The sequence below is a fragment of the Rousettus aegyptiacus genome, unplaced genomic scaffold (genome assembly GCF_014176215.1).
Source record: "Rousettus aegyptiacus isolate mRouAeg1 unplaced genomic scaffold, mRouAeg1.p scaffold_m13_p_4, whole genome shotgun sequence".
NCBI lineage: Eukaryota > Metazoa > Chordata > Mammalia > Chiroptera > Pteropodidae > Rousettus > Rousettus aegyptiacus.
The window spans coordinates 117633009-117659021 of record NW_023416307.1 but is presented as its reverse complement, the minus strand read 5'-3'; the positions used below and the strand labels follow the sequence as shown (position 1 = coordinate 117659021).

The 26013-nt window shown below is 35.5% G+C and overlaps 1 protein-coding gene and 1 pseudogene across 14 annotated transcripts in view; both read right to left on the bottom strand.

The window, feature by feature from the left end:
* GRM7 (glutamate metabotropic receptor 7) overlaps positions 1-26013 on the bottom strand; it is a 761960-nt gene that overhangs the window by 648586 nt on the left and 87361 nt on the right. The gene's annotated exons all lie outside the window — the stretch shown is intronic.
* Positions 9791-9909, bottom strand: LOC118602708 (annotated as a pseudogene).

The window sequence follows — 26013 nt, the reverse complement described above, 5'->3', positions numbered from 1 at the left end:
GTAGGGGAGAGAGAACCAGAAATAGTGGCAGCGCTTTCTTAAATATAATCTTCTTCTAAACATAGAAATACAAAGCCAACTTAATCCAGCCATTCGGACATGCTATTTTACTATGGAAAGCTTTAGAAAAACACTAAATTATTTTTAAGCATCTACCATCTGACCAGGGATATGAATATTAAAAATATGGTAGAAAATATTTTATGTTACTATGACTGAACAAGGTCCACTAAAGTAAAAATCATACTAGCAAGTAGTAAGTTGTCTTTAAAAACAAACAAAAGCAAGAATAAAACCAAAACTTTAAAAAAATCTTAAAAAAAAAAAGAATTAAAATGTTCCAGGTAAATGTCCTATTAGTGTTCTTTAAAATGTTCCTTTTAAATTTTGCAATAACAAATAAAGAGCTTTATCTTTATGTTTTATGTATTGGAATATTGTGGCACTTTAATTACTCATTGGGTCTAGAAAGTAGTGTTTCCATCCTGCGGACCCTTAGCATATTATTATTAATTCTTTTTAAAGATAGCAAATGCTGTTTCATTTGTACAAAACCAATTAGAAAATATGAGAAGAAGAGAATTACTTGCATGCCCTGCAAACATGCTCAGGTGTCCTTCGCCAGAGAAGCAAAGCCACTTTCCTCCCCCGCCACCTCCCTACATATGGTCTCCACTTATTCTGCTCCTTGATCATCAAAGTCTCTAGAAGAGTAATTTACACAATTTCCCAATTCAACACTTTTTTTTTATTCCAGTTCTGATTCTCTTTTAAAAGTTTACCTTAAAAATGGCTATTTTCATAGACTCTACTGGCCCAGTATTTTCTCCCTTTCTTACCTCAAAATATCTCTTTCTACATTTTGTATTAAACTCATTATATAATCACATTTATACTAAAATGTTATTTGCTAAAGTTTCCACTAATAAACCTGTCATTATTTTCTATTTCTGGCAACCCTATTCACTCTTAGGCAGCAATCGTCTTCATGAAGTTGATTCCTAAATCTACAAATTCAGCCCATAATTCATTTCCAAATCCTCACCCTATCTCCCCACCCCAGCGCGAAGTAACTGAAAATTAATTCATCACTTTCCCCCTCAGTTCTACTTGTTGCCGACTTTCTTCTTTGTGCTATGGTATAACACAAATTACCCATGTTCAAAGCCTTTATTCTTACATCTTCTTGCATATGTAATCCATTGCTAAACTCTGTAACTTCTAGAACGATGTCCTATTTTCTACCTACTGCCAACATCCTTTTTGGACCAATATAATTTCTTACCTTGAACATTGATTGGTTTCCCTGCATAGGGTCTCTGCCAGCTCCAAGTTATCATTTCTGAAACTAGATTAATTGTTCCTACATGCTATTCTTTTTAAAGTCAAACCATTAGGCCATGGACCACAGTACAAACCACCCAGCTAGGCATCTATGGTATTTCTCCACTTTTTTCTCAGAACCACTTATCTGACACATTCCACATATTAGCCAATCTGAATTATCATCTTAATTTTTCACTTCCTTGCATCTTCTGAATCTTTTCACACCCCTGGGAATGCCCCCACTTGATATTAACCATGTTGTTTATGCACCAAGGCTTGTATCATATATGACCTGCTTCTTTTTGATACCTCCAACAAGGGGTCTCTATTTGCTTCCACATCCTCAGATCTTTCTTCCATTCTTCCCTGCCCTGCTCAAGAGGCTGACCACATTGACTGCATTAACCAGTCTCCCATGTCAGCTAACTTAGAGCTTAGCTTGGCCAATGGGACGCAGCAGCAAGAAATGAGAGGATGGAAAGAGAAAGTCGAAAGTATTTCTTCCTCACTCTCTCCTTGTTTGAGGCCATTGTTTCTGGCACTGGTTACTTTTCTCAATGACTATGGGCAGCTCTCCATGTCTCCACCTCTCCTGGCCTTTTTAGGGTTAACAGTGGTAACAGCTTCCTGTGACTGCTGTCCTCTGCAACCTCAATATCCCTTGTTAGTTACCTGGAACCTAGTCACATCTCTATAAATAGTTTCTTCATTAAAGTGTTTTGAACCATCCAAATTGGATTCTGTTCCCCATTGGCAACATTACTGACATAACGGGGTGACATTACCCACTTATGAGCCCCCAAAGACAATCTGTTCCTGTTTTTGTAATCCATGTCTGATTCTGCATTGCATTTCAGTTCTTTGTATGTGCATATCAATCTTTTCCACTTGACTGTAAGTGATTTTAAGTTAGATATTTACCTTTGCAGACTCCAGATAATCAATGCATGGTCTGGAATACATAGAGTTTCAATAAATACTTGTTGAATTAAGTTTATTGAATAGTAGTAAATCATGTCAAAGAGCATGCAGAATAATATGTAGGGCAGCGGAGGAATATTAAGAGCAATTTTCTTTGACAAATGGCCATTTTCAAAGCTATCCTCCCACTCCTTCTTTCTACTTTTGTCTTTCTTTCTGTGACTATACCTCCTATCTTTCTGTTTTCTTATCTTTTAATCATCTTCTAGTTTCCCCTTAGATGGCCAATTGTGGAAACCAAATGTTTATTGATATTTCAAGTTTCCTACTAGTAACTTTGAAAACAGCGATAACAGCAGGAACTTTTAAATGTCTTGGGTACCTGGTGTTTCACTAAGAAAGAAAAATAAAGAAGAAAAGTTTTCTTTTTTACCTGTATATAACTCCTAATTACAGTTGCCCAACCCAGAATTAATGGGCTTTCAGAAATAAAAAGATACTGCACATTCTGAAGCCCCTGAAAGGGTCTATGAAGTTGCACCATTAGATTTGTTTGTTTGCTTGTTTTAAAAGCTTTTATTATCTTCTCATGGAACTTTTAAACATTAAAGAAGCAATAGACTAAAATATATATCCAGAGGACCTGAATCTTTCTGATTTTGGGGCAAAATAGTGATCAGATCCAGAATCCCACTACCTGCTCTCTGTTTTCATAGAATTCAAGATAAAAGGGGAAGTTGGGAAGTGCCACCTATATATAATATCCAGGGAATCCATGGGAAGCCCCATTTGGCATAATATATGAGCAGCTCTGTTAGACAGTCTTTTAAAAATGAACGAATATAGGTAATTCAGAAAGGAAATGGAGAATCAGTTGGCACTGTGTGCTCCTGGAAGTTACAGAATCAGATAACTCAGGGAGGGGAGCTCTGAAGATAAATGGAAGGAATTGCTGTCCACATTTCTGAATATTTAGCCAATGGTCCAGAAGACTCATTAGCACATAGTCTTCCTTTTTTTATTTTGAAAACTATATTTCTACTCATGGATCTCAAAATCACATTAGCTCTTCTAACAGTTATGTTACAATAATAATTCATATTGAGTAAGTAAACAATTACGATAACTGTATCCTTTTATCAACAACACTCCTTAAGTCATATAAGCTATCAACTTTTTTAACCCCAAGTTTGGTACTTTTCTTTACCCACATTCACTCTTGGCTTCTCAGGTTTGGTCAATTTCTCTTACATCATTTTTTGGTTCTGGATTCAGATGTCTCACATATTTGTCATCATGGTTGCTCATAGTCATATGGTCTAGAGTGAGAATTTGAAAAAAAGGAAGAGGAGTTGTAAGAGTACAAAGGAATTTTGAGGTAAGAGTAGATTTTCTAGTCATATCTGGTAGTCATGAACATAGCGTTAAAAATATAAGATAAGAAATAGAATGCTGGATCTCTCCCCTAACCAGCAATGTTACTATAAGCAATTTATTTAACTCTAATGACTCTGAGTTTTCTCATTTATAAGATGAAAGCAGTGTTTAAAAAGTTACAGATTTCATGGATTTACAAGTCAATATTGATCTATATAGTGCTAATAGCATTAGTCAATGTGTTAAAGTATATAAAATATGTGAAAGCATAAAAACACATTATTTCTTTGGGTTCAAAGAATAACTTTCCAAACTGCTATATGAACATAGAAATACATTCAAATTACATCTCTCGATGTGTATTCCACAGACCACTACTTCTAGAAGCTTTGAGTAAAAGGGATCTCTTTTCAATTTTCTTTGAGAAATGTCATACAGTCTGCTCACCCCTGCCTGCTTAGAGAGCCTCATAGCAAATTTGCATTCTGAAGAATGTAAGAAATCCTATCCTAAAGAAAATGGATTTTGTTTAATTTACCATTAAAAAATGATAGGAAATCAGAAACTTTTGCAGTAATACTTATTAATGCTTCAAGAATCAACAGAAACATTGATTTAGAAACACTTATTTACATAGTCTAAGAATAATCCTACCTCTGATGTGTATAGAGAGAAGAAATAGCCAACTTTCATGATGATTCGTAATTCAAAAATAGAAAATATAATGATTTGGAACTTAAACTCAAAATGAAAAAAATTGGCACAGTATAAGTACATGCTGTTTGGAAGATTTGCAAATGAAAATTGAATTTTAAGACCTCATTCTTTAGTGCTTCCATGTGAAATGGGGGGGGGGAATGATATGAAATATTGTGAGGTTCTGGTATGAGAAAAAAGTAAAAAAAAAATATGTAAATATATTTTACAATGTATACTTAAGCTAGAGTTACAAAGCATTAATTCTCTAAGCTTTTGGAGTTAATAATTACAAGGAAAACATTAAATCTACCATTATGGGGCTTAATCAATAGGAAAATAAATATAGAGCCTTAAGAAAGATAATTCCCTTAGTGATTGAACAGCATTCTTGGAGAACATTTGGTCCATCTGGTGCCTGCTGGAATACCTAATGGCCACCCAAGGGATCTGGCTGTTAATTTCTGAAAGACTATTTATGAGGACCTGCGAAAGCTGGAGTTGATGTAGCTTCTCTGAGAGCCAGACTGATTGTCAGGGATAGTTTATTCAGGGAGAGACTCAGAGAGTTTAGCTCTGTGGACCTGAGTTTCCCCTTTAAGGGCTCATTGTTCTTCTGGAATAAGTGCAACATTATCAAAGACATGATCTCCACCTCCATCACTACCACTCTGGCCCAGACCACTGTCAGATCTTCCCTGGACTATGTCCATAGCCACCTCTGCTCTTCCTGCTTTCAGAAATCCCCTAGTATTAGGCCCCAATATTTCATTTTTTATATAGCAGGCACCGTGATATTTAAATATGGGAATTTGATCATGCCACTTTTCTGTTAAGTTCTCTCTACTAACTTCCCATTGCATTTAGAAAATAGTGGTCTATGGGTACCTAGCATGATCTAGTCTGGAATAGCTCTTGAACTTTACCTCAGTGTACTTCTATTCTCTGTCTTTCTGCTCTTTTAATACTTTAAGCTCACTCCTGGCTCAGAGCCTTTTGCACTTTGCACTCCTGTTACAGGCAATATTGTTTCCTTTCATCACTCAAGTGTCGACTCAAATGTCTTTTTCTTAGAGATATCTTCCCTGACCACCTTTTAAAGTAGTGCCAGCTACTGTCCACAAATTTCTTTTTTCTTTTTTTTTGGCAAGATTTTTTTTTTGTATCATTAACATTTTCAATATAATCATTATTTACTGTTTGTTTGTTTATCTCCTCACTGAATACAGGGGAATTGTCTGCATTTTTCACTATTTTGATCTTGGAACTCATATCTGTCCCTGTCATATAGTAAGTGTTCAAGAACCACTTGTCAGTAAGACAGAACAGAATGATAGAAGAAAAAAAAAGAGGAAAGGCAAATAGAAAGGAAAATAAAAAGGAAGGGAACTGAAAGGAAATAAAGGAAGAATCAGAGGGGCAAATAAACAAGAAAATGTTTAAGAGAGAAGAATAATAGACAAAACTATTATTGAATGAGTTATAATGGCAAGGATCAAATTTTGTAAAAATACATCATTCATTAATTCATTTTTTTTTCATTCATTTAGCAGCTAAGTGTTTACCAAATAACAAGAAATACACTAAAAATTAAAGATTTGGAGTTGAAGGCCATAGTACCTCTAATTAAGCACTTCACTTGCTCAGGAGAGAAGAAAAAGTAAATGACAGAGGGCTGATGAAAGCTAAGATGGAAATATGCAAAGAATGGCCAACCATGAAACTCAGAAAAGGAATCCTTACTCTCATACATGGGTGAGGCCAGGGCAGGTTTCCTAGAAAAATGGCATCTAAAGAACAAGCAAAAGTTAGTTAAGTGAAAAATAGCAAGAGTCTATTTCAGATGGAGGACTCAGAGGGGAAGAGGCCAAAACAGCTTAGGAAATCATCATGATTAATTCCAAGATCATGAAATAACAACTCAGGGTGTGAGGCAGAAACCAGGTATGAACCTCAAGAGGGTGGTCATAATAAGTTAGGAAAATAAGGAATACAAGTCAGGAACTAAATTAGTGGTTATGGTAGAATTACTGGAAGTTTTGAAAGTGTCCAAATTGGTGAATTTGAGTCTTGATAACACTGTTGGGCAGGGTGTTCCTACACATTCTTTTAGAAAAAATATTAAAGCACTATGTGTGTCTTTATAATTCGCTGTCTTTGTACTCAAACCCATTCTCAGGGTTAATAACCTTCCCAAGCTATGTACACACCAAATTGCTTCAGCCAGCACCTGCATCCCTTTCTTTCCATCTAAGCATCAGCAACTATGGAATAGTGAAAAAATAAATGGAATTCAGTTAGAAAATAGAGTCCCATCTATGGTCTACCTCGTATTAGCCATATGGCACTGGGAAAATCATTTAACTCCTCTGAGCCTCAGTTTTCCATCCATAACATAACATCTATAAGGCATGCTTACAAGCACATTGTGGGGATTAAACTATATAATGCTTGTGAAAACGGTTTGAAAACAATACACCGAAAATATAATAAGTGATAAAAACACAGGAAGGTGTGAGCCTTGCTTACACCAGGGGCTGCAGCCACTGCGAACTATATGGAGCTGAAGTAAAAGATGAGGAGATGAAATTGGCTGCTTTTCCACTCTAAACATATACACAAACAGTTTTGGCACATGAATACACATCATAATGAAACACATAAACTTAGCAGCCTACTTTCTAGGTCCCAATGGAAGAGGCTTCATAATATCCCAGGGACACCTTTTCAGTAGTCTATGACCTTTTCTTGCAGCTCATTTTCTGGCAAACTCTGATCTCCTAACCATTATTGGGATCAGTCAGGTTATCAAAAGGTTTAGTCTGACAGTTTCCCTCCATAAAGGCTTAAGAGAACACGCAGAGTGACTGCTATATCAGGAAGAAGATTTGCTCCACCAAAAATCAGATGTAGATATAGATCATGTTAAGACATATTCTTCTACAATGTTCAGAGGATAGGTATGGGCAGGAATTCAAAAATAAAAAATAAATTAATTCACATAGTATAGATATGGAAACTTTTGCTGCAGTTAGTATGAAATACCTGGTAATTAATCATTAATGAAAAATAGATTATTAATGCATCCAGTAAAATTTAATAGAATGAAATCTATATAATACTTACTAAGGACTGTCATTGTAACACATCAGCTCTCCAAAGAGTTGGGGAATACATATTAGACAGCAGGATTATCAATGAAAGACACTTTAACTACGTTGATGAAATACTGTTCCTTCTCTCCAGGTCTTTTGTGCTCTGCTTTCTGTCACAAGACAGGTACTAATTTGTAAAATAATAAGGATAATAATAATATAATTACATTCATTTAGGTCTTGACTTTACAGTTTACCTTCTTAACCATGAGACACCACTGCCTCCAAGATGATGTGCCAAGGACTTAATGTGTATTTTAGCTAGGGCTAACTGGAAACGATGCTTCCATTCAAAGAATGTCTTTAAGTCTTCAAATCTCAAATGTGGCAGAGTTGTGGGAGAAATATTTTTCAGCAGGTGAGCTTTGATTTGTCCTTCATCTTAATCCATGGAAGTAGCCACTTGCCAGTGTCCTGTGTCTTGTATAAACTATTTGTTTTATGATGACATAAGAAAACAAATCATGCAAGGGTTATTTTGGTTGTTTTATGGATTAAATGAGATGGTCTTTTTAGTGAAATCTATACTTTTAATTTTGTTCACTTTCAGGAAACTGAAAAATAAAAGGAAAAGAAATAAAAGGTAATTTGAGGGTAGGATTGTAGAAGAATGTTTAACATCCTTAAGTCTATAAATAGGGATTTGTTAAAAGTGGGATTTTCGCACAACGTTTAACTTGTAGATGAACTGCGTTGTTTAATGTCAAGCCAGAAGACAGAAATATCCCACAATAATTTACAAGTTTGTAATGCTTTGGCAAAACATGAAACTTTATGTCTTTTCAATAAATCTTGAGTTCATTTTAGATATGAGAATTATGATAAACAATAAAGAAGTGCTCAGGAAACATCTAATTCATATAGTGTCATTGATGTATTCCTTTATTACTCTTTAATAAAAATCAGCTTCCTGAAATCATCAAGTAACCCTTCTTCCTACTCAACCCCTAAAGATTCCTAACCACAGAAATCCTAGAAATTTTCCTTCAGTAAGTTTATGACAGTTTCTTTTCTCCCCACAAGCTGGAAATATCAGACTTATTTTTTTTTCTTGAAAATAAAACTATTTACAAGTTTCTTGAAAATTAACTATTTATTGTTTATTCCCAATATTCACTTTTTATTAATTATCCACTACTGTAATTAACTTAGTAAGTTTTCTTAGAGGGATCTGTAGCTTTTTAGTGGTTCGTGTTCGTGCCTGAATTTTCCAGCATATCTTGAACAATCCTTTGTTTTCACATATAGAACACAAAGGTAAAGCTAAACAAAAATAGAATTCTTAAAGAAAAAAGTGGAGAGAATGTGATAATTAGAGATCAATGGAGAATATCTTTATCCATTATATATCCCCCCCCCCAAAAAAAAAAAGTCAAGGTGAACAATTCCATTTCTGGGTATTTACTCTAGAAAAATGAAAATGTACGTTCCTAAAAAATCTTGTATATGAGTTCTCCTCCTAGTTTTATTTATAACATTCCAAAACTTGAAACAAACTAAGTGCCTTTTACTAGGTGAATGAATAAACAGACTCTAGTACCTCCTTACAATGGGATACAACTCAGAAGAAAAAAAGAATGAGTTATAAATACACATAACAATTTGGATTAATCTCAATGGAATATGAGTTAAAAAAAGCTAGTTTCACACTACACAGTTCCATTCATATAATATTTTCAAAAAAGACAAGATTATAGAGATGGAGAAGAGATAAGCGGTTGACAAGGTTAGCAGAATCTAACTATAAAGAGATAGAATGAGGGAGTATTTGTTTGTTTCTTTGTTGTTTTTGTGGGCAGAATGTAAGGGAATTGTTCTTTATCCTGATTGTCGTGATATTTCAAAAGATTTATGTACATGCTAATATTCTTAAAACTATACAAAAAAAGACAGTTTTATTGTGTGATAATTTGAAAAGTAAAATTAGAGAAAAAGTCTTAGATATCATAAACTGGTTTTTATAATCTATTTCCTTCCCACTGACTGCTTTGTACCATCCATTCTGACAAATCAAAATGTGATTTCAGTAAAAACTGAGACGTCCTCTCCTGGAAGCCAGAAAATCCAGAATCAGAGGCAACTGATATGAGGGTGATCAAGTGGCCAGAGAATCATCTGAGAGGGAGGTAAATTCCCCTCATTAAAAGAAATGGCAGGACTCTAAGTAATTATCCTACAATACAATTTTATTTTGTATTTCATTTATTTTTACTTTTTAAATATATATATATATTTAAAAAGGGGAGGCAACCCTTGGTTGACCTCACAGTTTGCAAGGACCTTGTCAGTTTACAATCTCTTATAATTTTTTTTTACACTTTCATCATCTGGTCTTCCTAGGTGGTCTCCCATCCAAGTACTAGCCAGGCCCACCCTTGCTTAGCTTCCGAGATCAGATGGGATCGGGCTTGTTCAGGGTGGCATGGCCGTAGACCTATGATGCAATTTTAGACAGTCAAAATGGACACGGCTGAGCAAACAGCAGCTTTTGGATGTAGATTATTTATAAAGAAGCAAGGACAGTTTTGGAGCCTCATTTAAATAATTTTGAGCAGAGATGGGGAGATTCCATAGTATTCTTTCAAGTCTCTCTTTTACCTTCAAGTACTGGAGAAAAACGCAGAAAAGAAAGCTCAGAAGTTATAAAGAACTATATAATATGTCTAAATTTAGACTATGTATGTAATTACATTAGAGTTCTTAAAGCAAAATGGTTTTCCCTTAAATGAACACATCTGAATAATAAATGAACCATTTATAACTTAAGTATTAAAAATATGCAATCCAGAAATTATCTGGGTCCTAACATCCTGAGTCTTGGTGAAACTTGAACTGAATTCCATTCCATGGCCTCCACAAATTTCTATAAATTCTTGCCAGAATTCCCTGTTTTCACCTCTGTATTTATTCTGTCTAACTTAGTTCTGCCCCAAGGTGGGCTAAAGATAAAGTTTGTCTCCTTCAAGGCTTGGCATCAGGAAAAAATTCCCTGTTAATTTAGCATTTTGGAACTTCAATGATTTCACAAGTTTATATTGGATGAATCTTGGAGTGGGGTCAAGTTTTACTTGCTTTTCCTTCCCAAGGTTTCGAAATCGTCATTAAAACACAAACAAACAAACAAACATAGTGTGAAGTTGAAGTTAGCAAAATATATTGCTTTTTAACATTTGGTCCTAAGATCATTAGTTCTGACATACTAGAAGCTGGATGGTAAACAAAAGAAGAGTTGTTAAGATTTAGAGTTCTTCAAAAAGAATTGATAATTGCACGTCTCATTCTGTGTCTATAATATGAAACATATTACCTCTCAGAGAGCCATGCACATCAATAAATATAACTGGCCAGACCAAGAAGCACACATAACCTGGTAAACAAATTCTGGTACCAATTTCCTTCTAGGGAAGGGTTTTTCCCAAAGCCAAGAAGCAGTTCTCCAGACTTCAGCTGGGCATCTTAAAATCTAACTTAATTCTGACATTCTCTGTATGGAGATAACATCAGATTCTACAAGACTGCCTGTCCTCACTTCAGATATTTGTCACAAGTCCAGGTTACCTATACTTCTGACTGACTGGTAAAAAAATCAGAGGTTCCCCGGACAACTTCCTCAGGTTTGATTAATTTGCTATAGCAGCTCACGAAACTTAGAGGACCATTTTATTCACTAGATTACTGATTTATTATAAAATAATCTAACTCAGGAACAGACAGAAGGAAGAGATGCACAGGACAAGGTGTGGGGAAAAGGCACGTAGCTTCGATGTTCTCTCCAGGCATGCCACTCTCCCAGCACCTCAGGGTGTTTCCCACCCTGGTAGCTCTGGGAACACTGTCCTTGGGGGTTTTATGGAGGCTTCATTACACAGCCATCAGTGATTAAATCACTGGCCATTGTGATTGATTTAATCTCAAGCCACTCTTCCCTTCCCAGAAGTTGAGGGTTGAAAGTTCCAACATTCTAATCACATGGTTGGTTTACCTAGTAATTAGTCCAATATCTCAGTAAGTATAGAGATTTTTTTTTAAGTATAAAGTTTTGCAATTTAAAAAAATATGTTGTTTTGACCTTTCAGCTAATTATTAATTTATTATTTAATTATAGTTGACATGCAATATTACATTAGTTCCAGGTGTACAGCATAGTGATTAGACATTTATACACCTTACAAAGTGATCACTATGATATAAATCTAGTACACATTTGGCAACTTTTCAGCTGAGATGAACATCCTCATAGATAAATCCGTATGCATCACCATAATTACCGTCAGCCCTGGAAACATGGTTGTTGAATCAGAAAGCTTGCATGCACATGGTTGTTGATATCTTTGCCTCCAAGTTTCTGAGGCTCATGATGAACATCAGAGATACCAAGTGTCCTCTTCTACCCATAGGCAGGAAAATGTTGGCTCTTGGGTAGCCCAACGCAGTTCCTCTTCCCCTGAATGCCTTATTAAACATAGTGTGACTTGGGATCATGATTACCAACATGTCCAGTTGTAGAAATTACTCTCTTGCTACTGTTTATTTAATAATGATTATTTAATAGGAAATAGAAAATTTCCCATTAGGAAATCTTAAGTCAAATGGTGGGTCACTTTGGTTGATTTTCTCAGAGATATTTTAGCGCAGATACCGGCTAATTAATTAGGTGTTTTTCAAGAATGCAATAGGTATAGTAAAGTAATCTTTTTATCTCCTTACTTACTCCTTAACTGAGAGGCTACTCTGAAACATGCATATATTTTTCCAGTATCTTCTTTCTGTAAGTAAGAACTTGGGTAGAATAAAAAAGAGTTGTGTGAACTCTTCTCTCTAGGGCCTCCTTTATTTTAAGCCACTATCAAGGATGTATGATTATTCTGGAAGTATCTGGAAGTCTGCCTTCCCAACTTAAAAGAACAATGCTAAACAAATGCATAACAGACATATGAACTCTGGGTTAATAAGTTTCTGCTTGTTAATAAAGCCTTTCCATTATTTTTAATAAGAAAGTATTCTAAGAAGTCTTTTCATCTTATGCCATGCTACTATGTTCCTCTAATGGAAATAATGTAGATAAGTTATCCTTTTCCTCACTCACTCCCATATAGGAAAGCAGTAGATAAAACGTCCTCATTCTGCAGTTTTACCTAAAGCCCAACATTCATCTAACTAAATTAAATCTCTACTTGTAAAATAATTATCCTGGAAAACCATGAAGATCAGTGTCCAATAGCAATTTAATTGTTGGATCAAACAGGTGAGAAAAGTACTAAAACACTAGTTCTCATTGCCCTTGCTGTATTAGTTTTCGAATATTGCAGCCATTAAAATGGGGGAGGGGGTGGCGGGAGTTACCAATACCTCAGTGGCTTAAGGTAATAGAAAAGTATTCTCTTGCAGTTCTGAAGGCTAGAAGTCCAAAATCAATGTTCTGGCACGGCCATACTTTCTCCAAAGCCGCTAAGGGAGAATTCTTCCTTGACCCTTCTAATTCCTGGTGGTTCCACAAGCTCCTTAGCTTGCGGCTGCATCACTCTATCTCTGTTTCATGGTCACCTGGTCTTCTCCTCTACTCTATGTCTCCTCTGCTGTCTCTGTCAAATCTCCCTCTGCTTTTCTCTTATATGATGTCTACTTCTCACCTCTGGATTTAGGGCCACCCCGATAATCTAGGACGGTGTCCTTTTGAGACCCTTAATTACAGTTGCAAAGATCCTTTTCTAAATAAGCTCACTCTTACAGATTCTGGGGGAAGGACATTGATGTATCTTTTGAGGGGCCACCATTCAACCCACTACTCTTGTTCACTGGGGGCCTTTAAAATAAAACTTAGAAAGTATTAACAAAGAATGAGAACTTTATTCTCTTGGTTTATTTTTAAAGAAAAGTATTTTATCTTCCTAGAGTCACAATCATTGGCCAAAATAATGTCAGGTAGAACTACTTTAAAAGATAACTTTTCAAGAATTTATAATAACTCTTTGACTCACCAAAGTTGTGTTTGAGCCCAGCATTTGGTAATATCCATATATTTCAGTACAGTTAATATTTCCTCTGTCAGTCTATATCTTGGCTCATTCTAGTAAAATCTGCCAAGGTATTTATCCAAGATATAAAGAATAAATATTTCATTGTTTTTTAAATCTTGTTTTGTAGTTGGTTTGTTGGTCCTCTTGCTCGTTTTGCTTTTGTCTGTGGTTTGGTTGATTCCCTCACTTAATGGTGGGTTAGTATTGCTGAATCTGCATTCAGATGCCTCATCTTTCTGCAACCCCTGACATTAAGGAGAAGACAAGATTTGGAGTTTATAGTAATGCACAATAGAATAGGGAGTTCTTAAAGACCACTTTTAATCTTCCCATATAAAACAATATACACACACACACACACACAGCAGCTTAGCATCAGCCATTATAGGTATGGGAGAAGTATCTCAGTACAAAATAAAAAATAAGGCTAACTCGCAGACTAAAAAATCCCTTGTGTTTCGTGTTCTAATTTTCCTTACTTGCTTGTGATACTAGTTAAAGCAGTAAATGGCAGCAACTAATCCTCGACCTTCCCTGTAGGCTCTTATAGCACCTAGCAGTTGGTCTTACCACTCCTTCCTGGCTTGCCAACTATAATCTACCCAACATTAGAAAGATGAATGAATAAATGGCCAGGAGTCATTCTGCCTAGCAGTTGCCCAGTCAGTGACTATAAATTCATTCACGGTCACTTCATATCATAGCCCCAGCCTCTTCATGGCATTTTAGGGGCTGCATTATCTACCTTAGAAAAAGACAATGAAGAAGTATGAGGTAAAATGACCTAACCCTGAAAGCCTGAGGCATTCCTCTCCTGGAATGTATTTCTGCTATTATTGCCATCCTTTTAAATTGTATTATAATTTGTATCCTATGTATATGGTGGCGGCGACAGTAGATTTTGTTTCAGCACACTTGTAAGAGGAGAATTGAACTCATGGGATATGAGGGTGAGAATGCCATTAAAGTAATACAGTTAGAAATCCAAAATTGTAGCAGTTGGGACATAAATGGAGAATTGATGGTGAGCATGAGGGAAATTACTTAGACCAAATGCCCAACAGAAGAACCAAACTCACAACTACTGACTTCAGAATTGTTGTCCCCCAAACAAACAAAAATAAATAAAAATATTAATCTATAGTTACGATGATCATATAAATTGTCCAAATCAGGACTTTTAAGAGCAGAAAGGCGGTATCACTAATAACTACATTTGAAAAATAGGCGCAAATTGAGACTGTTTCCCAGAGAAGTGACATGTATGGTTTCTCCATTTACAGTTTTTTTTTTTTCTGGCATCTGACTTGCAACTGGGTATCTGATTTCTTGTTTATCTATGAAAATTCTATTCTATTATTAAAATATTTTAAGCCGATTGTCATCTCCTGGAAGGAATTCGTGTAAAATATGTCTTTTCTATACAATTCCTAGTGTTTTTTCAGTGCTTAATAACATTTACTTATTGAAATTTAGTTAAGGACCTGACTCTATTGGTACTGTTCTTAGACTATAGCAGGGGTTGCAAACTTATCTGTCTGTAGTGTTATGGGTAAAGCAAGTAAAGTACAGGGAGAGAAAATAGACTGGAGAACTCAAGGAGGGACTAAGGACAGGTATGTAATTCTATTCCTTTGCTAATTTAGATTAAGAAACCTAAATGAGAGAATTGCTCCCATTTTTAAATTCTTGGCAATTAATTTTATTTTAAACAAAATCAGTCTACGACCCAGTTTCAGTTTCTGACCACCTATTATTATTATTTTTTAATATGCTTGCTGTGATCAAGATTCTATTATCTCTTGTGTTCTCCCTCAAAGTTCACAGAATCTCATAATGAGAGATTGGGAGGCAGTTAAGGGAGTGTCTTTTAAAACTGTGGTTTTCAAATGTGGATCATGCATATACATCATCTCATTTTTGCCTTCCCACCCCTTTTTATGGTTGATATACATCATGTTCTCATTTTACGTAGGAGGAAAGTAAGGCTCAATGTGCCATAGCCAGTGTACAGAGGAAACCAAAACTGGCATCGGTATTATCTGGCTCCACTTCCCATTTTAGTTCCCCCGTGAAATATTCCATAAACACGCTGGCTGACCTGTTGCAGACACAGAAACTTGCCACTGAGATTTCCCCCTCAAGAAATGACTTGCTACCCAGTTGCAAGGAGTGTGATTTACTAATAGCCTGGCTGTTGGCTTCATTAGGATCCTTTCAGCTTTTGGAGTGAGGTCAAGCTATTTGGGGGGACAATGACTGATCAAGATGGTGGCACAGAGCCTGGTCATTTCTGCTAGACACAAGATGCTTCTAGGTGACTATCTTTGCTCCAGAGCTGCCCATTGGCTTGGTAAAGACTTTCTCAGATCTAAGCCACAGCCTAATGACTCTCCCTGCCCAGTCATGCTTCCTTTCTTTTCCTTTCACAGGTTCTTCTATAACAGACCTTTTGCACTACTAATTTCATCTCACATTCAACTCCCAGAAAATTCAAACAAGTACATCCCAACAGATGACACCCAAGGCACCCCAGGGATGCCATTGAACTGAAAGCAAGTGCAGGTGAGGGACCTTGCCAGACAGGCTTTACCATGTTTCTGGCTGACCCTGCAAGAAGAACATTTTTTCTTTGTCATCTCTATTTTCTACTTCTTATCAGAAGAGTTAAGGATAAGAAAAATCAGAACTCTCTTAATATAGAAAACCACAGGACTGTAAGAGTTTGAGGAAGGGCCTGCGTATTCAAAATCTAATTCAGAGAAAAATCACAGGAGTCTTTATAATTGAGTGCCTTACTGCCCTGGGATGCCAAACACATTTCAAAAGGGAATGGCACTGAGTATTCGGGTATCAGCTAGGTGAGAAAACACCATTTAAGGTAACTCATATATCTCTCAAAGTTTACTGAAACTACAAATTTAGCTGGAGATGATGACAGCCACTCAGATACTGCAACTGGAAAATAGAGACAATAACAATAAAAATGCCTACTTGTTAGGTAGGTTCTGTGAGGGTTACATGACATAATTCATTGTAAACAGCTTAGTACAACACTCATTAAACATTACTTGCTATCATCATTACTATCATTTCTACACTAAAATAAACGAAATAAAAATTATCCTTTAAAATCATATTTATTTCTAAATTTTACCTTTAGTTTCAGTAAAGGTAAAATTTTATGAATTTTGTAAAAAATTATATAGGTGTTGTTGCTTTTATTTTATTTTATTTTATTTTATTTTATTTTATTTTATTTTATTTTATTTTATTTTATTTTAATTTTATGTGACCTATTCCTTTCATGGATTTAAGGGGTTGCTTCACCCACATTATTCTGTCTCAATGAAGTGAATGAACAAATGAATGAATGAGTAAATTGAAATATATAGCAAGAAAAAAAGCAGCATTTGAGACAAAATGTACATACATGCAAACATTTTTGGAAGTTTGTATTCATGTGGTGAAAGAGAAGCCAACTCAAACATTTTGTAATATGTGATCCTGAACTAGATATTTTTTCCTGTAAAAGACAGCTTTGAAACAATCAGTGAAACTTGAAGTGGGCCTGAGGATTGACAGCAGTGATGTTGCAATGTTGATCTTCGGATTTTGATGGTTATAGTGAGGTTTTATAAGAGAAATGTCCTTGTTTATAAGAAATGTGCATTAAAATTTTCAGGGATGATGGGAATCAGGTAGGCAAACTCATTCTCAAATGGTCCAGGAGGAAAATTTTTTCCTGTAAAGCTCTGTAAGTTTGTGATTGTTTCAAAATAATAAAAAAGTGTAAATATCAACCAAATTTTAAAGTTTTTTTTTCTGTTGATACACATAGTTTTAAGCCTATTTTTTTTCAAGTATGCATCCTGATTAAGACCAATCGACAGTGTTTTATTGTTATTATTTATGTTTGTTTTAAATCCAAACAATTACCTTTGGAGGGGGCAGAAAGTTTAAAGAAAATGATTTAGCTGGGAGGCCTAGCTAACTCTGGTTTTATAGGTTAACAGCCTGTAATCATATTATAGATGTTTAGACATTAGTTCCAACCTATAGATAGGAAGGGAAAGTCTTGAAACTAGTTTCAGAGGGGGTGGGGTGGGAGGCTGGCTTTCTGAGCTGAAAGATTTCTTGAGTCATTGTTGGCTAGAAAGCAAGTGGAACAGAGAAAATTTCTCTTTGAGAAGATACTGCAATTTTACAAAAGGAGGTATCTTCTAGCCTAACTCTCTTCCCAGTGTGTATGTGGGGCGGGGCGGTTAGGGGAGTGTCCGGTGTGCTCCTTCGCACCTCAGGCAGGAGAAAATTGCTTCCACTTCTTAGGAAAGGACACCTACATTTCTGCTTTACAGGTTCTGAAGGTGGCATTGGGGAAACAAGAGCTGACAATTCTAATCAGAGCCAGTCCTCTCTTTTCCCAGTAACTCCCTTGCACTTTAGAAAGTAAAAAGTATCAGATCTGTTTGAGGATGGACACTTACTGTGCCCCCAACCAACCACCACTACCCTTTAGCTTTGAAGGGCCCAGTGTAGGTTGGAACTGTCAACTTTCCAAGGGAAGGAGTGGTTAAGATGAAACCATGGTGAGGTTACACAAATTTCCCATGAATTCTCAAGTACTGATGCATTTGCTTTTCTCTAACCCATTTGTTTATTCATTTATGATCTATTATGTTAGGTCAAAAATACAGATCTCACAATCTGTGATATTCCCATTGCTCTTCCATATTCCCTAAATATGAAATGAGCCACAGTGGGCAGAACACTGATGTAGAGCTAAAAGTCTTGTGTTCAAGTCTATATTCATGAACCCACTAACCATTTACTAACTATGTGACCTCAGGAAGTTTAATAAACCTCTCTGAGTAGTTAGTGTCTTCATTTATATAAGGGAGATAATGGTGACTATCTCCTATGGCTATTTTGAGATGAAAACAAATTATGCAAGTATAAATATTTCTCTGAATTACCTAGGAGCCGTACTTATACATAAAGACCCACTTTAGTCAGGCAGGGATATGACATTATTATGACTTATTACCTACCCTGCTCTGATGGAATGAACTTTTAAAACTATAAATTTCAGAAATACAAAAATTAAACTAACAAAAAATGGTTGTGCTTTAAACTTTAAAGTTTCACTCACCAGGAATGAAAAGCAGAAACAAAAACAAAACACAGACATGCAGAGGTGAGTGAAGAGACGTGGGACATGCGGATCATCTAAAAGCTAAGGAATGCCTACAGTTACCTGCAGCTAAGAGAGAAGTATGGAACCAATTCTTCCCTAGATCCTTCAGGGGGAATGTGGTCCTGCCTGCCAACACCTCGACTTCAGATTTCTGGCCTCCAGAACATGTGACAATACATTACTGTTGTTCTAATTCACCTGGTTTGTAGTGCTTTGTCCCAGCAGCCCTAGGAAACTATACACTAGGTTTCAGAGAGGATAAATAAATGGCCCTACCTCAAATAGCTATTAAATTCTTAGCTTGGCTGCCATTGAGTTTGCTTCTGTTTTTTTTTTTTGTTTTTTTTTTTTTTTTTAACGAATATTGATGCTCTGCTCTTTTTACCTCCTCCCTTCCCCGAATTAGATACCGATTTAATTGGCCTAGTGTGGGACACTAGCAGGGAACTCTGATGTGCAGCCAGGTTTGAAAACCACTATATAAAGTGGTAGAATGGGGAACCTAATCCATGTTTTCGTAGCCCCTAAGTCATTGAGATTATGAATGGAATTCTCACATTTTACATAGGACATAAAAATTTTTCTCTTACATTTGTTCTATATCAGTATCAATTACAGTCCAGCAACCCAAAACAATGCCTATGATAGTTACTAATATTGTCTGTGAGCCAATAAAAGTATCCAGTCACTGTGCTACAACACGCTCGCATACCCAATATTATTTCATCAACTCTAATCTTTATCAGAATTTGTAAGCTATTATTATTATCCTTTCTTTTGGGTGAGCTACCTGAAGATAAAAGTGGTTAATCCTCATGGCCAAAGGTCATAGAAATTATAACTGGCAAGGCCAAAATTTGTACACCTGTATCTCTACTCCAAAACTCTTACTCTTGCTACATCTAGGCTCCATCTATTCTGTTAATTAGCAATTATACAACCTTTCTTGCTTTATAGACCAACTACTGCCACAGTTTGCATATCTGACTCTAAGACTGTCATCCTTCTCTTTGACCCATTTTTGGCTGTGGCAAAATTTGGAACTTTCTAATAGATGCGCTGATTTTTCACATATATTAAATGTAAACAGGGGTTCAAATTTTAAAAGAGTCCTACTGGGTGAATATAGGAAGATAGGGAAATAGTTGTACAAATTCTTGACTGAATAAAAGCTAATAAGAAACCTTTGGAAAGTTCACCGATTGTTAAAAAATCTGGTTCTGCTGTCTAAGAATAGGTATTCACTGCAAGCAATGCAAACTGCAAAAATATAACACCTCGTTATAGCTGAAGACCCCAGAAAATCCCCAACTTAGAAGGTCACTGTGTTGCTAGTCCAACAGTGCATCCTTACATCTTTCTCCTTCTTTTTAAGGTTATTCTATTTTGATCTGCAAAAGATAACAACCAATTATGAAAGAGAATTATATTGTCACAATTCTTTCACCTCCTGCCTACTCTAATTATGTGGTCTGATAGAGAAGGAGATTAAAATGATGCCATTAAAATGCATAAAGTAAATTCCAGAAGTACAAACAAATCCCTGAATCTAGCTGGTACTTGTGGAATCACAGTAAATTCTTCTTAATACCACAAGAACCTGGGTTGAATGAGAACATAAAGGGCATTTAATACAACCACCGATGATACTTGCACCCCCTCTAAAACATTCCTGCAAACCTTTCAGATCATCTTAGTGCAAATGATAGAGTATGGTAACATGGATAATCAAAGCACTATTTCTGTTCAGCATGAACAGTGTTTGAAAGGCCACCAAGCATGGTGCATAACACTCTCTACCAGTGCAAATCAGCATCTCTCCACATCTCCTGGGTTCTCAACACTGATTCATCTTCCCCCAAAAGACCAGCATGATTAATTTTACCATGCTTTTACTCTATAACTACTGAAAATCCAGGCATTCCAGGATCTTTAGATACCCAGATTTTATCCCCGTAAGACTTTACATATCTTAAACTGATATAATCTTCCATTTCTTTTCAATTCCTTTCTCTCCAAATACTTTGTACATATCCTCAGAAACATATAATCAGTCATTACCAAAATTCCAATCTTCAATATTTTCTTTTAATGTTTCCTTAATCTTCTGGCTTAAATAAAAAACTGAATTCCCCTGATGACACAACTTCTCTTACAATCCCCTAAGTGAAGAATTCTTTTTCCTCCTCCATGTTACCTATATTATAAGGCTTAGAGACTAGATTACTATTCTTTTCCCCCCTCATTACTGTTTCTAAGACATTTCTCCTAATTAAAAAAAAAAAAAAAACTCAGATTGTTTGAATCACATACCAACAAAATATACTATCCTGGTTGTTGTAATCATCTATTAAATCTCATTCATTTTCCCTCATTTCCTGAATATTTTTGCTTGCAATCTTCTGTCACTATTCTTGTCATTATTTTTGAAAATTTCAAAATTCACACAGATCATCTGTCCCAAATCTCATTTTTCCCATTCTCTCAGTTCCTTAGTTTTTATACATTTAGTGATGTTCTCTTCCACCCAACTTCAGCCACTCATTTCTTTGGACCTATCTTAGAACTCGTCATTATCAATAAGTGCCATTTCCCAAACCTCAGTTGCTAGCATCTCACATTCTCAAGGCTACCTCCTATCTTTCTATATCAGAGGAATAATCTTGCTCTTATAATTTGCTGATTCCTTTCAGGTTTCTAATAAACTTCATTCAAGTCAATTCCCCCTTACTGGTTTAATTGTTACAACCCTCATCATAAACATTCCTTGCTCAGAATTTCAAATCCTTTGCTTCTTTCCGTCTGTTCGACTTTCCTCGCAACCCCATCCTACCTTTTCACCTATTAGACCCCTGAGGCTAAACAGTAGAATATGGCTCGTAAAAAATATGCAGGTGTTCTGATTGGCCTCACACTAGTGTCTCAGTGGGCCTTTACACTGACAATGAGGACAAAAATAAAATTAAAATGACTCGTAATGATGGGATATTTATTTCCATCCAGTTGACACATTTAATGCAGTGAGGAAAAGTTAAATATGACAAAGTTCAGTTAGCACAAGTAATTTGGCAAAGGTTACAGAACAAGTAGACCCGAGATTGGGATTCGAACCCAGAACTAGCTAGAATTCTTGCTTCTAATCATGGTGCCATATTCCAGCATGAAAGATACTCTCAAAGTAGTAGAGGAGAATAGTTCCAAGTTTCATCAAGGAAACTAACAAACCAATAAAAAATAAAGTGGAGAGGATTTCTTCTTTAAAAAAGCACACAAAATGATATAATCATTTTACTTTTTAAACTTAACCTGCTTACTCATCTCTAGCTATTATTAATCATGATGTGATTGTGAGGAAGTATACGTCAAGGTTAAATGCAAGGGGGAAACTGTCTTCATCTCTGGAAAACAGCCAAAGGACCCATGTTTGGTTTGTTCTTCTGCACAGTATAACTGCAGCTCTTATAAATAAGATTAAAAAGAGCCTTGATCATCTCTGAGAGCCCTTATTTTCTTTGGGGATGTTTTTCAGTTGGCCAGTGTTCTGCAAAGTAGGTATGGCTGCTGCTTCAGCATAAACATAAAGCTCTGCAATTTTGTCAGAAGAGAAGCAAATTATTTGCCAAAACAGGGCCATGTAGAAAACTCAGTTGTTGAAGGCTCTTAGGAATTTTTACTGACTGATTTTCATGGTTTTTTGAGATTAGTGACCCCAAACACTTACTTTATAATTGCAAACAACAATTATAATAGCACTGCCAGAATCCAGATGTTTGTGGGGTTACATCATACACAAGGATGTATAGGTAGACTACTGCTGCATAAAAAATATATCTCTGCTAATGATTTAAGTCAACATAAAATGGAGAATCAAATTGGTAATCCTAATGCTAAATTTCATCCATGCACATTTTAGCATTTCCAAAATCAGGGTATAGCTTAATGATTTATGCAAATCATAGTTTACTTGGTAGCATTTTTTCCTTTTGTATGTAAAAGAATGGCATGATATACATGGATGACATCCTATTTTCTTTGGGGATTATTTTAATAAAACAAACTCTGTCATTAAGAGTATTCTCAGTATGAATAAGAAAATGTTTATTTTTTCATTTCCATTATGCACATTAGATTTTGCTAAAATGAGGTTCTATTGAATTTTTCTCTACTTTACCGACTTTTGTTTCTGACACTTCAGTGACTTCAAGCGACCACCTTCATTTCATCACTTAACTTGTGTATAAGACCATCTACATTTGCCGTCTCCGTGTCCTAACTACTGACTCACCGGCCCCACTCCCACTTCCTTATGCAATGCTTAAGTGAAGCTGGCTTTTTTCAAGGTCAGGAATAGCCTCTTTTTCATTTTTTATTTTTAAATTTTTTTTATTAAGGCATAATTGACATACAACATATACAAGTTTCAGGTATACAACATAAGATTCAAAATTTTAATATATTGTGAAATGTAGAAGAAACAGTTTCTTAATCAAACATAAAAGCCTCTGTAACTTTTGATGCTCAATATCCACCTCCTCTCCAAACTTCTCTTGCCTCCCATGGTGACTTGTCCTCCTTCTCCACCATACCTGGTCCCTTCTTTGCTGACTCTACTTCTTCCACACACCTCCATAATATAGACATGTCAGTCTTCAACTCTCTACTCTTCCGTACAAATTCAATATATTCTCCCATCTTCCCTGTAGACTGTCTGGATGTATCACTTCCCTCTCCTGGTCTCTGGTATCTGTTTGATGACCATTTTAATGTGTTTTTTTTCCCTCCTCCTGCATTTATATCAGCTAAAAATCAAACTCATTATATCAAACTCATTATGTTTCTTATGTACTCTCCAGACTTCAAGGTATCTGACAGCAATGCCACCATCATTCTCCCTGTGTCATAGCTATGTTTAATATCTCAGGGTTGATTTTGATTGTCTTCTCTTCCTTTTCTTTAATATTATGTCAGATTATTCACTGGGCACCATGAATGCTTTCTTGCAAATGTCTGTTTTATCGGGCCTTCATTTTCTATTTTAATCGTCACCACTCTGTCCCAAATCCATGGTTCTGACCGATTCATTACTGAGAGAAATCACAGAAGCACCATGACATTCCCCATCCTTAACCTTTACCAGCAGCCAGAGCACAGCTTGAGGCAAGAGCCCAAGCTCCACATTTGGCAAAAGGGGTTACTAAATACCATTTGTCTAACTGAACTGAATTGTGTCATGACAATCCACAAAGAAGAAGGATATCTGGGAGATAGGGAGAAGGATGATAGTGTTGCTGTTAGATACCAAGAAGTCTGGAGATAAAACTGATGTAAAAACACCATGATGAGTTTAGTTTTAGGTGCAGATGAAGTCTTGAGTCAGAAAAGGACTGAACCCTAAACTCTGCAAGAATTTCACCCCCTTCTCTTGCTGCTTCCTTTTTAAATTTTTAGATGTTAAACATGATTGTTTAAAATTTCATCATCTTTCTATTTCAAGCCCTTTCATTTTTTCAGATAAATTTAAAGTATTTTGGGAGTGAATTTATGAGCATTCTATATTTGTAGTCAAATATATGAACTTTTACTGTCAGTCACAAGCTAGATTTTTTTTAAATGCTGTTTCAGTTGAACTTCATTTAAATTTTTTCAGCTTGTGTAATTAACAAGTAAAACAATATGCTTAATGTATGCAGTATGATGTTTTGATATTGTGAAATTATTACTACAATCAAGTTAATTAACATACCTATCACCTACATTAAGATCTAATCCCAGTAAATTCCAGTGTACAATATTTTATTAATAGGTATACTCACTATGCTGCATATTAGGGTTATGGATATATCTTATAGCTAAAAGTTTGTACCTTTTGACCAACATCTCATTTCCCCCACTCCTCAGCCTTTAGTAACCACCGTTTTATTCTGTTTTTATGAGTTTGACTATTTTAAATTGCAAATATAAGTGAGATCATTCAGTATTTGTCTTTCTGTGCCTTTGCTATTTCACTTAGCATTATGTCTCCCAGGTTCATCTATCTTATTGCAAATGGCAGGATTTCCTTCTTTTTTAAGGCTGAATAATATTCCATTGTCCTACCACATTTTCTCACTCTTATTTATTTTTAAAATCCAGGTGATAAAGTGTGTCACACTTTGTACGGTTGCTATAAAGATGTTATCAATTAAAATACACAAAACATGAATCTTATTTCTAATTTCGCTTTTTCTAATTCAGAACCCTGACTTATGAAAATTGTGAAGCAGAGAAAATTTATTGTTCATTTTTTGACCTGTTCTTCCACACCCACACGAAAACACATGATGTTGACATATTTTCTTCGAATCAACATCCTTTCCAAAAATTATAAACTTCTCCCTTCCTCTATCCTTCAAAAATATTTCCAATCTCCCTTCATCTTTGGCCTCATAAATAACTTCAATCTAGTTACAAACTAACTTTTATCTAGCTGGTATTGAGTAAAGTGAGTTGATAAATTAATTCATATTAAATGTTAGTGAATGACTACCAATATGACCCCCCAAAAGATATACACCTGTAAACATTTTTTTATTTAAAGGCAATATGTTAAAAGTATAACTGGTAAATTATATATAGTCTAAATGTCAAAAATGAGGGCATTTCTGATTGTTGCATAATATTGCATTATATGAAATTTATTTATTTTATAAAACTCGGTTCAAAAGGAGGTATTGATTAAATAAATTCCTTAAAGTGGAACACTATTCAGCCATTAAAAATTATGATATCCATCTACATTGACTTGGAAAGATGTTAAAATACTAAAATATGAAATTATTTATATGATTGTGTTTTCTATATGTCTATCTAAAAGGTGTGTATAGACATATTAATAATTATTTAAATTGATTAAATTATTTTAAATGATTATTTTTCTTCTCTGGATTTTTTGGGGAGGATGAATCAGTGATGAGAACAAAGGAGATGTGGAGAGATGCTGATTTGCATTGATGGAGAGTGTTATATGCCATGCTTGGTGGACTTCCAAAATTCTAAAGGTTAAGTCGAGGATGGGATGGGAAATTCTACACTTGGACCACAGAGAATTCTTTGAGCATTTCTTAAATTCAGGATAGTGAAAGATACTGAAAAAAGGGGAGCATGGGAATCAGCCAACATGAAGAGTTTGGGGAGAGTGGAGGAAAGGATTGGGGCAGGCTGACCTTGAATATACAGAGTACCCAGTTCCTAGCGTGACACTAGAATTAATTACTTTAAGCAAAATGTGTTTAGGAATGTAGGAGTCTATCACTCACAAGTGTGGAAAAAGTTAATCTTTCAGTAG